Source organism: Rana temporaria, chromosome 2 (genome assembly GCF_905171775.1).
Source record: "Rana temporaria chromosome 2, aRanTem1.1, whole genome shotgun sequence".
Classification (NCBI taxonomy): Eukaryota; Metazoa; Chordata; class Amphibia; order Anura; family Ranidae; genus Rana; species Rana temporaria.
In genome coordinates, this window is record NC_053490.1 from 105575832 (window position 1) to 105590604 (window position 14773).

A 14773-nucleotide genomic window follows, 5' to 3' on the forward strand; every position below is an offset into this window, starting at 1 on the left:
ATCCATCCAGAGCGCAGCCACGCCAACCTCCTCTCTCCGCTGGACACAGCCCAGCGAATGACGCGCTGTAGCTTTGACATTTCTTATATAGGGGAGGCGGGGACACCCGTCACGTGACCCTGCCCCCTCTGACGCACCCTCTGCTATGTCACTGGGGAAGCCCAGCAAGGGGGAAGACTGGGGAACTCGAAGCTCATCCCTACTTCTGAGTATCACATAACAGAAACTAGAACAAAACTTGTACATAGCATAGAAGGTATTATACATATATAACCCTATAAAAAATGACGTCTACAGGCCAGAGGTATGAACACCGTAATAGTAATGGCCAGGAGCCAAAATGTATAGTCCCGGTCATTTAATTATAGTGACAGCTCAAAATGTTCAAAATAAAAATGATTTGTACATTTCTAGTACTTCTCTTCCATCTGTGAATAGAAACTATGAAAAGGGAATACTGGTTTATTTTGTTGTATCATTTGTTATATCATTTTTTATGACAAATAAAAAAAAAAAACATATATGACTAACATTTCATTCTTTCAGATTTCCTAAATCTTTCTATACAAAATGAAAAGCGTATCTGTTCATATATAATACAGTGACATTCCCTATCTGCCCTATAAAATATCATATTTCATGAGGTACACTAAAATATTAGTGGCAGTTGCCAAACTGTAACATCTCCTAAAGACGTATAATCGTGCAAGGCATTAAGTGCTTAGTTACCCTTATTAAAAAAGGGCTTCGTCAAGACTTACTGACATTAAAGCCGACCAGCAAACCATAAACACAGTGCTATTTATGAAAAACAATAACAATTTCTGCCACCTACCCTGCCTAATGCTGATGGAGGCGTCACACCTTTAACAATCAGGCACATTTAAAAAGCTAAATTCCAGCCAAACAGCTAAATACACAGATAAATGTATACTTAGGATATGTTTTACCTGCCAAATGATTTGTATCCCTGCCCACCCAGTCCTAAGAATTACACAGCTCTTAGGCCCCGTACACACGTCAGAGGAACTCGACGGGCAAAACTCATCGTTTTGCTCGTCGAGTTCTGTGAACCCGCCGAGGATCTCGGCGAGCCAACTTTTCTCATTGAACAACGAGGAAATAGAGAACATGTTCTCTATTTGGCTCGACGAGGAACTCGTCGGCTTCCTCGGCCAAAAGTGTACACACGGCCGGGTTTCTCGGCAGAATTCAGCTCCGATCGAGTTTCTGGCTGAATTCTGCCGAGAAACTCGGTCGTGTGTACGGGGCCTGACACATAGCACAGCCCTGTCTGGAAAGGCAGGAGACCTGATTTTCTGCTGTTCTGCAAGGCCTCTTGCACATGGATGTAATAATTGACTGATGTTTATAAGCTGCATCTTGCTGTTAGGCCCCTTTCACACTGGGGCGGGAGGTGCGGTGGCGGTAAAGTGCCACTATTTTTAGTAGTGCTTTACCGTCGGAATTGCGGCGGTATTCGGCAGCTGGCTGTACGGTTTTATCCCTCGCTAACCCTCGAAAAAGGGTTAATACCACCGGCAATGCGCCTCTGTAGAGGCGCATTGCCGGCGGTATAGCCACGGTTTCCCATTGCTTTCAATGGGAAGGAAGCAATGGGAACACACCGCTCCTTCACAGTTCCAAAGATGTGGCTAGCAGGACTTTTGGAGTGGTCCTGCTAGTGCACTGCTTCAGTGTAGAAACTGGAGAAACCGCAGCCTGTCGGCTGCGCAATAGCGCCTGCAAACTGCTATTACTGCACTTAACATAAGAATTTCTATTTTTTTATGGCCCTAAATGCATTGCTGCATTATGGATCTTTGCAATGAAAAAAAGGCAGCATTTGTAGCTTTTTTGGGGGATCTAAACATATTAGATCCCCCAAAAAAGCTACAAATGCTGCCTTTTTTTCATTTGTGTGTATGTGACCTAATACCTACAGGTTTTTCCCTTTCTCAGAGTAGACAGTGAATGGACATGAGCACTGCAGCACTGCTGAATGGCTCCTTGTGCTGCTTCTCCCTATCCCAGCCTGAGTTCTGGTGTACAGGAACTGCAAGAGGTTAATAATAAGTAAAATTCAGGTTCTCAAACTGCTTGCATTTAACCACTTGCCGTCTGCCTCAAATAGATATACGTCGGCAGAATGGCATGGGCAGGCATCTGCCACCTAGCAGGCACGCGCCGCGAGTTCCGTGACCGTGCCCGCGGGACCCGCAGATTCGATGTGAGCCGGTGTCCCGCGATTGTGTCATGGAACGGCAGAATGAGGGGATGCCTATGTAAACAAGGCATTTCCCTGTTCTGCCTTGTGACAGGACAGTGATCTACTGCTACCTGTGATCGGGAGCAGTGATCAGTGTCATGTCACTGGTAGCCCAGCCCCCTGACAGTTAAAATCACTCCGCAAAAAATGGCCTGGTCATGGGGCAGCCAATTCTTCTGGGGCTGAAATGGTAAAGAAATACATTCAACCTTTTTGCTGTAAACAACAAAACTGCTATAGTAGTCATGAGTCTGTTTTCACTTTCATAGTAAGCTGTTGGCTTATACATGCTGCAGATGAAAAGAAATGACTGTGCCACACAGATTAGGTATGCCAAAGTGAGAGCAGTGATTTTAGGACCATTGTTCCTGGTTACCTCTGAATAGAGGGCTGTAAAAGGCTTTTAAAGTGTAGCATTTGGACAATTTTGGGTAGCATAGTTTTTCTCTGTTTCACTGGAGCACACAATTTAGAGGTTTGACATGTTTGGTATCTATTTGTTCTATTTGTATCTATTTGTTCAACAAAACCTATTTTTTTTTTAAATTACAAAGAGAAAATGTGTATTACCGTATATCATGTTTGGGTGCATTACAATTTATTTGAGTGTACTTTTTACTGAAAATATGGGTTTGATAAACAGTTGCGCTAATATTGTGTGACATAAAAAATTGCAGTGGCCAATATTTTATTCTACAGAGTATCTGATTCCATAAAATATAAAATGTTTTGGGGGTTTTAAATAGGCTTCAGGCCTAAAATGTGCGATTTAGGTTGTATGCCCAAACATTTTTAAAATAAGGCTCTGGCAGCAAAAGAATAGTGCAACGCTACTTGGTTCCTACAAACTACTACTGTGCTACTTATAGATGTGACAAAAATGTCATCTGATCCTGTGCATCTTAAAATGAACCATTTGTGATTTGTTTACTCATTGGGCCAGATCCTCAAAAGGGATACGCCGGCGGATCTACTGATACGCCGTCGTATCCCTGTTTCTATCTTTGGAACTGATCCACAGAATCAGTTTCCAAGAGATAGACAGAATATCCGGCATGTGTAAGAGACTTACACTGTCGGATCTTAGGATGCAGTACCGCATCCGCCGCTGGGGGCATTTCGAGTCGAAATGCCGCTTCGGGTATGCAAATTAGCACTTACGGAGATCCACGAAGCTTTTCTGCTTAGTTTTTTCTCCGTAAGTATTAGTTTGCCTGTGTAACTTTAGGGTTGCTTTTACAAAGTGTAAACTGTTTACACCTTGTAAAAGTAGACCCTTCTTACCCGTGACGCTGTTATTTTTATTTTTTTTTATTTTTTTTTCCCCGCCGTATCTTTTTTTTTTTTCGACGCAACTTTTTTTACCCGGCGCGATTCACAAAACTCGGCGTAACGTAAAACCACGCTATGCCCGTCGGGAAAATGATGTCACGAGCATGCGCAGTACGTCCGGCGCGGGAGCGTGCCTAATTTAAATGGGACTCGCCCCCATTTGAATAGGAACGCCTTGCGGAATTTAAGTTACACACCCGAAAATTTCTAGGTAAGTGCTTTGTGGATCAGGCACTTAGGTAGAAATATTCCGGCAGTGTAACTTAAATGGGAAAAGATAAGTTACGGCGGCTGGCTGTGGATCTGGCCCATTGTGTATAATGTGCATAAATAGAACCATACACATTAAAAACTCTTTCTACAAAATAACAGCAGCTTTCCGTGTGGGCACCCGATAAAGAAGAGGGGCCTGGAGCGCCGACAGGGAACCCCAGTGGAAGAGGATTGGGGCTGCTCTGTGCAAAACCATTGCACAGAGCAGGTAAGTATAGACATGTTTGTTATTAAAAAAAAAAAAATTAAGTTTATGTTTATAAACACTTTAATGCATAAGGTCTATAACAGTCTGTATCCCTTTTGGAAGCATTTACCCCACTTAGACTTCTGCCTCCTTCTTCTAATGAACATTAGGGATGTGCTCCAAAAAAACAAACAAAAAAAAAACAAACAAAAAAAACAACATACTTCTCATAGTGCTTACTGTTAAAACCAAACTACATAGTTACATAGATACATAGTATGTGAGGTTGAAAAAAGACACAAGTCCATCAAGTCCAACCTATGTGTGTGATTATATGTCAGTATTACATTGTATATCCCTGTATGTTGTGGTTGTTGAGGTGCTTATCTAATAGTTTTTTGAAACTAGCGATGCCCCCTGAGCAAACCACAGCCTGTGGAAGGAAATTCCACATCCTTGCTGCCCTTACAGTAAAGAACTCTCTACGTAGTTTAAGGTTAAACCTCTTTTCTTCGAATTTTAATGAGTGGCCATGTGTCTTGTTAAACTCTGTTCCGCGAAAACTTTTTATCCCTATTGTGGGGTCACCAGTATGGTATTTGTAAATTGAAATCATATCCCCTCTCAAGCGTCTCTTCTTCAGAAATAATAAGTTCAGTGCTCACAACCTTTCCTCGTAACTAATATTCTCCAGACTCTTTATTAGCTTTGTTGCCCTTCTTTGTACTCGCTCCATTTCCAGTACTTCATTCCTGAGGACTGGTGCCCAGAACTGGACAGCATACTCTAGATGTGGCTGGACCAGAGTCTTGTAGAGCGGGAGAATTATCGCTTTATCTCTGGAGTTGATCCCCTTTTTAATGAATGCAAATATTCTGTTGCTTTGTTAGCATGCCATTGCTGAGCCTATCATCTACTAGGACCCCCAGGTCCTTTTCCATCCTAGGTTCCCCCAGGAGGTTCTCCCCCTAGTGTATAGATTGCATTCATATTTTTTGCCACCAAAATAGCAAATTTTTATCAATAAATTTAGTTTTCGTTCAGGAAATAACATTTATTCCAAAATCAAATATTAAAAGCTAACAAAACTTTACGAAATGTTAAATTACTTTTGAACGTAATTTATATTTACTGTGAGAAAGGTCAGCTTATGTGGCTTTGTTCAAAAACACATGGTTAAGGTTAGTATTAGTGTTAAGGTTAGTTTTAGGGTTGGCTTATTTATCATCAAAGGTATTGATCACATCAGGTCAGTGATGCCATTTTGATCATATGGCTTTCTTAGTTAAAAAAGTGATTGTAATGCCTTGACCGTGCAAAAATCCAACGTGAGTCCATCGGAAGGTCTGTCGGACTCCCGAAAAAAAAGTCTGATGGAGGCTACACATGGCCGGACTTTCCTAGAAAAAAAGCCTGTCTGACTTTTTTTCTCGGAAAATCCGTCCGTGTGTACGAGGCATTACGCTTAGTGCCCGGGTTACTGATAGGGCTGGCTTTATTTATAAACAAAGCCATTAATCACACTGGGTCAGTGCTAACATTTTGCACAAAATTTCTTACCCAGCCCTACTGCTTATTTATACAGGTGTATTGATATCTTCTAACATAAGCTGGACTATCCGAAAGGTGCAGGTTTTCTCAATATATGCCTCCATGAAAAAGTTTACTACAGCTTTACCTAAGCTTTCATCTCTCTTTTAGAGCTTTCTCTTTAGCACTAAACACATTGAATATTGAGGAAAAATGTACACTGTATTATACAGCATGTAGGTTTGAACCATATTCATCTTTTGTAAAGTATTCTCAAGGAAGGCATAAAAATAATGTTTCCATGCTTTTATTAAGGCTGAAACAGTACCTAAATTCCTGAGCTCATTTTACCAGCTGTTTAATCTATCCAAATTTATAACAATACAGATTAGGCAGCCAGCATAAATATTACTACAGCAATTATTCAATGTGATTAATCAAAATGGCTGAATCTCAATGACTCTGAGCTGTGACATCGAGAAAATTTTTATGTGTGCTGGACATCATCACATTAAAGATAATGTCCAGTTTTAGAGAAAAGGCTGTACTTACACAACACATAGTTCGCACGTTGATTTGCAAGGCGCTTAATACTGAAAACCTACTATGCAAATGGTAGATAATTATGCTAATATATCTGAAATATATTGATATTTGGATTAGCACATGACCCAAATTGCTGCATTACACGGAAAGAAAATGTTATTAAAAAGTTTGATAGTTGCAAGGCCCTGGTGCTTTACAAATGAGAAAGTTTCTTCATACAAAGTAGATACTGATATAATTTTATATGATAACGTTTCCACATTTTTGAAGAATGCAAAGTAAAACATCTCATATACTGAACATATAAATCACGCTTGGCATTAATGCCGACCTTCACCCTCTCCACCCACTTTAAATTATTCTAACCCCCCCCTCTAACACTCTGATATTGTTCATATTTTTTTTTTGATTCTTTTTTTCAGGGAACCCTCCCACACTTCCTGGGTTATTGCCAAAGTAAGAATTAGGGATTTGTTTTCTGCAGCCCCCAGGGATACCCACATCACGCATCCATGTATGCCTTATAATATTCTACAGTGCATGTACCATGGTGCATTTCAATCTTTGCAGATGACACCAAGCTATGCAGTGGAATGATGTCCTTACAGGATGTCTCTGATTTACAAGCCGACATCAATGCACTGTTTACTTGGGCAACTATGTGGAAGATGAGGTTTAATGTTGAAAAATGTAAAGTTAGTATTGTTAGGAAAAAATATACTACTAAAGTATGTCTTTCTGTAATACAATGTAATGAAGTTTACTTGGGCAACTATGTGGAAGATGAGGTTTAATGTTGAAAAATGTAAAGTTAGTATTGTTAGGAAAAAATATACTACTAAAGTATGTCTTTCTGTAATACAATGTAATGAAATTTTATTGTATAAAATCTGATGTACCATATACATTTTCAAAATAAACTTAAACTTGATTGAAAAATGTAAAGTTATGCACTATGGTACCTTGGACGCGGACGATTGGGATGATGTCTGGGACCTCCCCTTTCTCTCACTTGTCTCTATCCGAGACAGGTTGGTGCAATATAAGAGCACAGAGCATACTTTACCCCACACAGGCTTCACAGGATGAACCCCGCACACTCCCCGAAATGTTGGAGGTGTGGCGCCTCCCCTGGCGACTTCTCCCACATTTTCTGGCGGTGCCCTGAGGTGGAACAGTACTGGGAGTCGGTGCTGGACATGATTAATGGGAAGGCCGGCCGTAGGCTGGCCTGAATTTGTAGGAGGAGTCGGGGGGTTCATAAACCCGGCCTCCTTTCTCCTTCCCCACGGCCGGACCTTCTCGTGTCACCCCAGCGCATTTCATCCCGGCAGGCATCAGGAAGGACATCCTTGATGGGAAGGACGTCAACCTGGCGTCCTTGTTGATAGCCACCCATGACATGGCTGACAACAAGTCCTACGCCTGTGGGGACGTTTCTGTGATTATCAAAGCCAGGGATCATAGACTGAACTGGAAGCTTTCCATCCCCGAGTTCGTGCTGGCGTTCAGTTTGTTTAGGGATGTAGTCTGCTCTGCGAGCCCCCTCAGAAGAGAAGAGTTGGACCACTATCTTTACGCTGTTGTGGAGTTGGGTCACAAATTCGGAGGCTCGGCGTTCTATGACTACCACCGTTCATTTTCCGCCAAAGCGGCCGCTTTGTGGGCCCAGCACCAGGTGGTGGCAGTTTGGAGCCGTGTAGATACGGAACTGTTTTGCCGCCATTTTGCGGGGTTGAGGTCACCAGTTTGCGCCACCTGCCAGTCGTCTTCCCACACGGCCTATTGGTGCCCCAACTCGGAAGCTTCGGCCCTTCCGGGCACTTCCAGAGCTTTCCCCGGGTCTCTCCCAGCACCTGCGCAGGCACCCACTGTTGACAAATTGGGCCGGCCTATTCAGTATTTGGGGAAATCCCCTATTTGCAACAACTTTAACCATGGGGTCTGCAACTACGGTCAGTGCCGGTTGCTATACATCTGTTCAGGATGCTTCAGGGCCCATCCGAAGTCTACCTGTTCTCTGAGGTTGACAAAAAATAGCTGACTAAGCCACATCAACGTTGGGTTGCTGCAGGACTGGCTGTCCTCCCACCCATCCGCAGAGCTAGGCCCCTTTTTGGTGATGGGTTTTACTCAGGGCTTTCACACCGGGTTCATTACATTGCCACTGCAGACCTTCGAATGTCCCAATCTCAGGTCATGTTGCGGGGACTTGAGGGCGGTGGACACCTTACTGCAGTCCGAACTGGACAAGGGTTTTGTCATCGGCCCTTTCACTGTGTCTCCTTTCCAGGCTTGGAGGGTCAACCCGTTGGGTCTGGTCAAGGGAAAATTCTCAAATAAACAAAGATTAATTTATGACTTGTCCGCCCCTCATTGCTCCGCTGTTCCCAGCCTCAATTCATTAATTCCATCAGAGGAGTTTCCCCTTAAGTATGCGTCGATAGATCAGGCCATCCAGCGAGTCATCGAGGTAGGGCAGGGCGCCTGGCTGTCCAAGGCAGACATAGCGGACGCCTTCAAACTCCTCCCGATCACGCCGTCACTCTGGCAGTGGCACGGGATCAAGTGGAGAGAGTTGTATTATTTTGCCACCAGACTCACCTTCGGGTCCAAAAGTAGTCCTTGGCTTTTCGATGTGTTTGCCCAAGCGCTTGAGTGGATTCTCGTACACAAGGAGCGATGTCAGGCGGTCATCCATTACCTGGATGACTTCCTCCTCATCGAGAGTCCCCAGCGCGCCCCCTTGGATTTGCAGAAACTACTGGCTGTTTTTTCTGCGCTGAATGTGCCCCTGGCTACCAAAAAACTTGAGGGCCCGGCGTGGACTCTCACCTTTTTGGGGGTCATCTTGGACACCAAAGCCATGCAAGCCAGGCTCCCGGCTGACAAACTCGCCAGGATCAGAGAGTGTATTCACACCTTCTCGGTCTCTCAGGTTTGTACCAGGGTGGAGTTGTTGTCTCTCCTGGGCATGTTAAACTTCGCCATGCGCATTATCCCGCAGGGTAGATCTTTCATTTCCAGGTTGTTAGCCTTGCTGCCGTCAGCACCAGATTCAGACTCACGGGTCAAACTGGACGCAGCCGCGTTGGCTGACCTCCGCATGTGGGACGAATTCCTCCAATATTGGAATGGGGTCGCTATGTTCATTCCTGGGGAGTCTTGCTCCTCTCCCCAGGTAGGAACTGACGCGGCGCCACGGTGGGTTACGCTGCTATTTTTGGCACCCATTGGTTGGCAGGTCCCTGGCCGGAGGAGGTTTTGGCCATTCCGGGGTTCACGGAATCATCTGCCTTGTTTGAGATTTACCCCATAGTGGCCGCAGCCTGGGTGTGGGGCAGTTCATGGGCAGGGCAGACAGTGGTGTTCTCCACGGACAACCAGGCGGCCGTGGAGATCATCACCAAGGGGAGGTCCCGGTCCTTGGTCATCATGTCCTTGGTACGCAGGTTAATCTGGTTGTCCCTGCGTCACAAGTTCCATTTCCTATGCAGGTTTATCAGTGGGGCGGAGAATGGTGCGGCTGATGCCCTTTCTCGGCTTAATTTCCCGTCTTTCTTTCTACAGGTCCCGCATGCCGATGCACAGGCCACACCATCCCCGCGGGCTTCTCTGCTAATACTGGACTAGACACCCTCTTGCGCAAAGCGGCAGAATTAGTTGGGGCGTCTCTGGCGAGCAACACCAGGAAGGCGTACGCCACGGCCTGGAAGGCCTTCCTGGTCTTTCAGTCTTTGCACCCCTGTGGCAACAGCATCGATGTCAGTTTTTTGTTGGCATTTGTCACTCACTGCCACACTCGGCTGAGGTTGTCTCATGGCACCATCAGGACATACCTCGCCGGGGTGCAGCACCACCTGTCCCTGCAGGATCCCAATCGTCCTTCTCCTTTTTCAGCCCACATCATCAAGGCTGCATTAAGGGGTGTACAGAGGAGGTGCCCTCCAGTTACCACTTGCCGTCTCCCAGTCACAGGGCACATTTTCCGTGGCATGTCCGGGTTGCTGGATGGGCTGCCGTTCGGGAGGTTCCTCAGTGGGGTACTTAAAGCGGCCATTTACTTAGCTTTTTTTGGGTTCCTCAGGCCAGGCGAATTTTGCCGTTCCGGTCCTGGTTCCCGGGTCCTCACGGTCGGTCAGTTGGGCAGACATCCACACTGTTATAATTTACTTTTGATGGCTTGCAAGACCCAGCAGGTGGGGGCTGGCACCAACGTGACGTATTTCGAGACTGGCGGGTCGTGGTGCCCCGTGATGGTGCTAGATCCTCTCAGGGCGTTGATTGGCAACAAACCCATGGACAGTCCCTTGCTCCCTTTCCCGGTGGCTCCCCTCACGACGGCCCAGTTCGCCAGCCACTGCCGCACGTTGTGGGCCAGGTTGGGGTTGAACCCAGCAAACCGGTCGGGTCATTCATTCAGGATTGGGGCAGCCTCGGCAGCATCCCGTCAAGGCATCCCGGCCCACATCATCAGGAAGTTGGGGAGGTGGAATTCGGGTTGCTATGCCAGATATATTCCAGATCCGCAGGTTGAGATGGCTCGGGCTTTCATGCACCTTACTGATTAGGTTGTCATTTTCTTGCATTAAACATATTCATCATGTACCCCTGTGTCCTTGCTTTTTTGGCCCCTTTTAGGCATACTGACCACGTGACCATTCGGCACACTCTCAGGTCTTGTTCAGGTTATCTTTCCATGTTCGCATCCTCAGTCCATGTGGAGACTCCAAGTACAAATGGGAAGGCCGGCCGTAGGCTGGCCTGAATTTGTAGGAGGAGTCGGGGGGTTCATAAACCCGCCCTCCTTTCTCCTTCCCCACGGCCGGACCTTCTCGTTTTCCCCACCCTCCCTTTCCCCTTTTTTTATTTTCTTTTCATTTATTCATTTCATACTTGGGTATGCCCCCTTTTAGGCATACTGACCACGTGACCATTCGGCACACTCTCAGGTCTTGTTCAGGTTATCTTTCCATGTTCGCATCCTCAGTCCATGTGGAGACTCCAAGTACAAATAGACATGCGCACAGAAAAAAAATTCGTTTTTTTTTGTTCTGTTTCGTATCGTTTATTTTCGTACATGCGGGATGGTTCGTTATTCTGTTTAATTCATGTTCATTACTTGTTAGACAATAATTTTCGTGAATTTTCGTCATTTTGTACTTTCGTAAAAATATATCGCGGGATTCGCGGCACTTTCAACACGCGGCTCATCCATATTAACTATTGTTAAGCCCCATACACTTGGTCAGACTTTTTTAACAACAAACATAAAAACGATTGTTTTACCGAATGTTCGTTCGTTTTTAAACTCCATCAGAAAACCATTTTTGGGTTCCAGGTTCAAAAGTCTGGCCAACTGATCTCCCTTCAGACGAAAATCCACGGAAAAGTTTATTTGGCTTTACTGTACTACTCAGCACAAAAGAGAAGCTGCTTCACTAACTAACTACACTCACTGTCCATTCAAAAAAACGTAAATTACATCTTATAACAAAAGATTTGCATTCTGTATTTTGAAACCAAATTACGAACAGAAAAAAGGAATTCAGAATACAGAATACAAATCTTTTGTTATAAGATGGCATATGAACATACAAACAGAAAAAGGATTCCAACAAAATACAGAATGAAAATCTTTTGTTATAGATGTCATATGAACATACAAACAGAAAAAGGATTCAAACAAATAACAGAATGAAAATCTTTTGTTAGATGTCATATGAACATACGACTGAAAATCAAAATACGAACAGAACAAGGATTCAAACAAAATACAGAATGCAAGTCTTTTGTTATAGATGTAATTTTCGTTCTTTTGCCGTTTTCGTTTTGTCGTATTTTCGTCGGATCGTTCGTTCGTATTTGCGGTTGTTCGTTATGCGGCTCATTCGTAATCCCGTCGTTTTTGTATTTTGGTGCTTTCATTTTTTCGTATGTACACATTATTCTGCGGGTACGAAAATGAACATTTTCGTATGAAAATAACATTCGTATGAACGGGAATGCACATATCTAATGATTAATAAAGTTGCAGTGCTCCAGCTGCCTTTGGCGATGGAGGTGTGTCTCTTGGGAATAATAGAGAACATTGTCTCGAGCTCCGCAAAACGCGTTTTGGTCAGCCTGTTGCTTTTTTATGCCCGTAAAAATATTGCTATGCATTGGAAGAAACCCACTCCCCCCTCTCTGGTGCAGTGGAGGCGCCTGGTAAACGCCAGCCTTCCCCTGTACAGAGACACGTATATTAATCGTGGCTGCCCACTGAAGTACGACAAGGTTTGGCGTGCTTGGCTGGCGGAGTCCGAGACATCGGGTTGAAGGAAGGTTTGATGTAGTTGTCATTTGTTCTGGTCTTATAAATGGTATCGGCTAAGAGGTTTTTATGACCCCACAGGGGCTATACCAAAAATTGAGATTGGATGCACCCTCACCCTAACCTAATTTCCTTCCCTGTCACTATGTACACGTTGCATTATTCTACTATGCCTATTATCTTGCTGTGTGGATTGTACGCAATTGAGCTATACAGTATATGCGTTGTATGCTCTGTTTTGTTTGTTTGTTTACTTTTGTAATGTGAGAAATACCTCAATAAAAACAAATAATAAAAAAAAAAACGTATGCACTATGGGGATAAGAGAATGCATTCATCATACATACTAGGGGGGAGTACAACTGGGGGAATCAATGGTGGAGAAGGATCTGGGTGTTTTGGTAGATCATAAGCTTAATAATAGAAAGCAATGCCAAGCTGCAGTTTCCTTTTAGATATAGCTTTCTGGCCTTTAGGTGGGGTACAGTCCGCTTGCACATCAGGAGGCTTATGGGATAGTCCTGCCCCCCCAACATTTTTTTTTCTTATATATATTTTCTTTATTTTTTTGGTCCTTGAGAGGGCTCTCTAGCTCAATCCCAGGTAGTGCGTGCTAGTTGTTACATGATGATTTCTGAAATACTGTTTGCTTAGCATACTCTCTAGGCTTTGATCATTGAGAGCTACCTGGTTTGTTGTTATCCTAATAGACCATAAAGGTGTCGAGGAATCCTCACCTGGTTAAATTTCATCTTTCTTTGTAGTTACTAGTTATACCATACAAGAGGCCTATAGTCTGTTGACTGTTGTATATATGTTCTCATTCTCAAAACACTTTCCACCATTGGCTTGGCATCTGTTCTCTGTTTTGTGAGTTTGTCTTTATTCAATAAAATATATTGTGAAAGAAAATATGTTGTGCTTCAGCTTCCAGACAGTGAATAAGCATGCAAGTCCTCTTAAAGGGCAGCATGTTTGTAATTATTAAACATATTTATCCATGTACTGAACGACATTGCATGCTCACCAGGAAGTGGAAGAAAAGGTGCATGTAGGGAGAGAAGAGACATCCTCCCCACCAATCTTGTGTTCTGTAATCTAAGAAGAAGAGTGGTTATAGAGTACTTTAATAACAAGTTCAAGCATCCATAAAGCACATACAGCCTTCTGTTTACACATCATAACAGGAACATAAACTGGAACTAACGTGTCAGAGTATAGAAAGTATTACGATTTGAACAATTGTAAATAGTGACATCTACAGACCAGAGTTATAAATACCTCAAGTATAATCAATTAGATGCAAATACTATAATCAGCACATCACGATGTTCTCAAAGGTTTGCAGTTCTATAATTGTATATGTATGCAGGGTATGAATATTTGGTGTCTTACATATGTGGTCCTTCCTAGTCAGTAGCAGAGCTTATTGGAATCAGTCAGTTGGGCTTCACTAGAGGTTTGAAGTATCACAGAGTAAAACCCCTTCTGCTGAAGCCAAACTCTTCCCAAAACTTTGTTTGCAATAGGAGTATGGAATTAGTAAAACCACTTTTGGGTGTTTATTGCACTCTGTGTTCCTATTGGGTAGATATCCCCTCATTTTCGGTCTAGTGACCATGCAGAGCTACAGGTGAGGATAGGAGACAGAAACAAAATCACATTTTTAGTACAGTGTGGAAAGGTCAAAACCCTGGTCAGGTCTTCATTGCTGTGTATGCCCGCAACTAGACATGTGCAAAGCAGAAAAATGTGTTTTCGTTATTTTACAAATTTAGTTTCGTTCATTCATTTCAGAGTTAGTTTATTTTTGTTTTATTTAGTTATGTTTATTCATTTTCGAATGACTTCCAAATTTTCAAAACAATTTGGATCGGTCGAAAAATTATTGACCGATTAAAATTCTGTGTAAATAATAGCCGTCCGCCGCTTTCTTAATAACTGATGGCTTCCCCGTTGACAGCAGAAATTGAAATAAAAGAATGCTGGCAATTAAAAATGCAGAAAAAAAACAGTGTGGGGTCCCTCCAAATCCATACCAGGTCCTTTAGGCCTGGTATGAATTATAAGGGGAACCCCATGCCAAATTATTATTTTTGTAAATTGCGCGGGGTCCCCCTCAAAATCCATATCAGACCCTTATCCGATCATGCAGCCCGGAAGGCCAGGAAAGGGGAGGCGCTCCCTCGCTTTAACAAGGGGACCCCCAGATCTCGCCACCCCCATGTGAATGATTGTGAGGTACATTGTACCCCTACTCATTCACCAAAAAAGTGTAAAAAAAAATAAAAGCACAAAGACAGTTTATGACCTTTAGTCC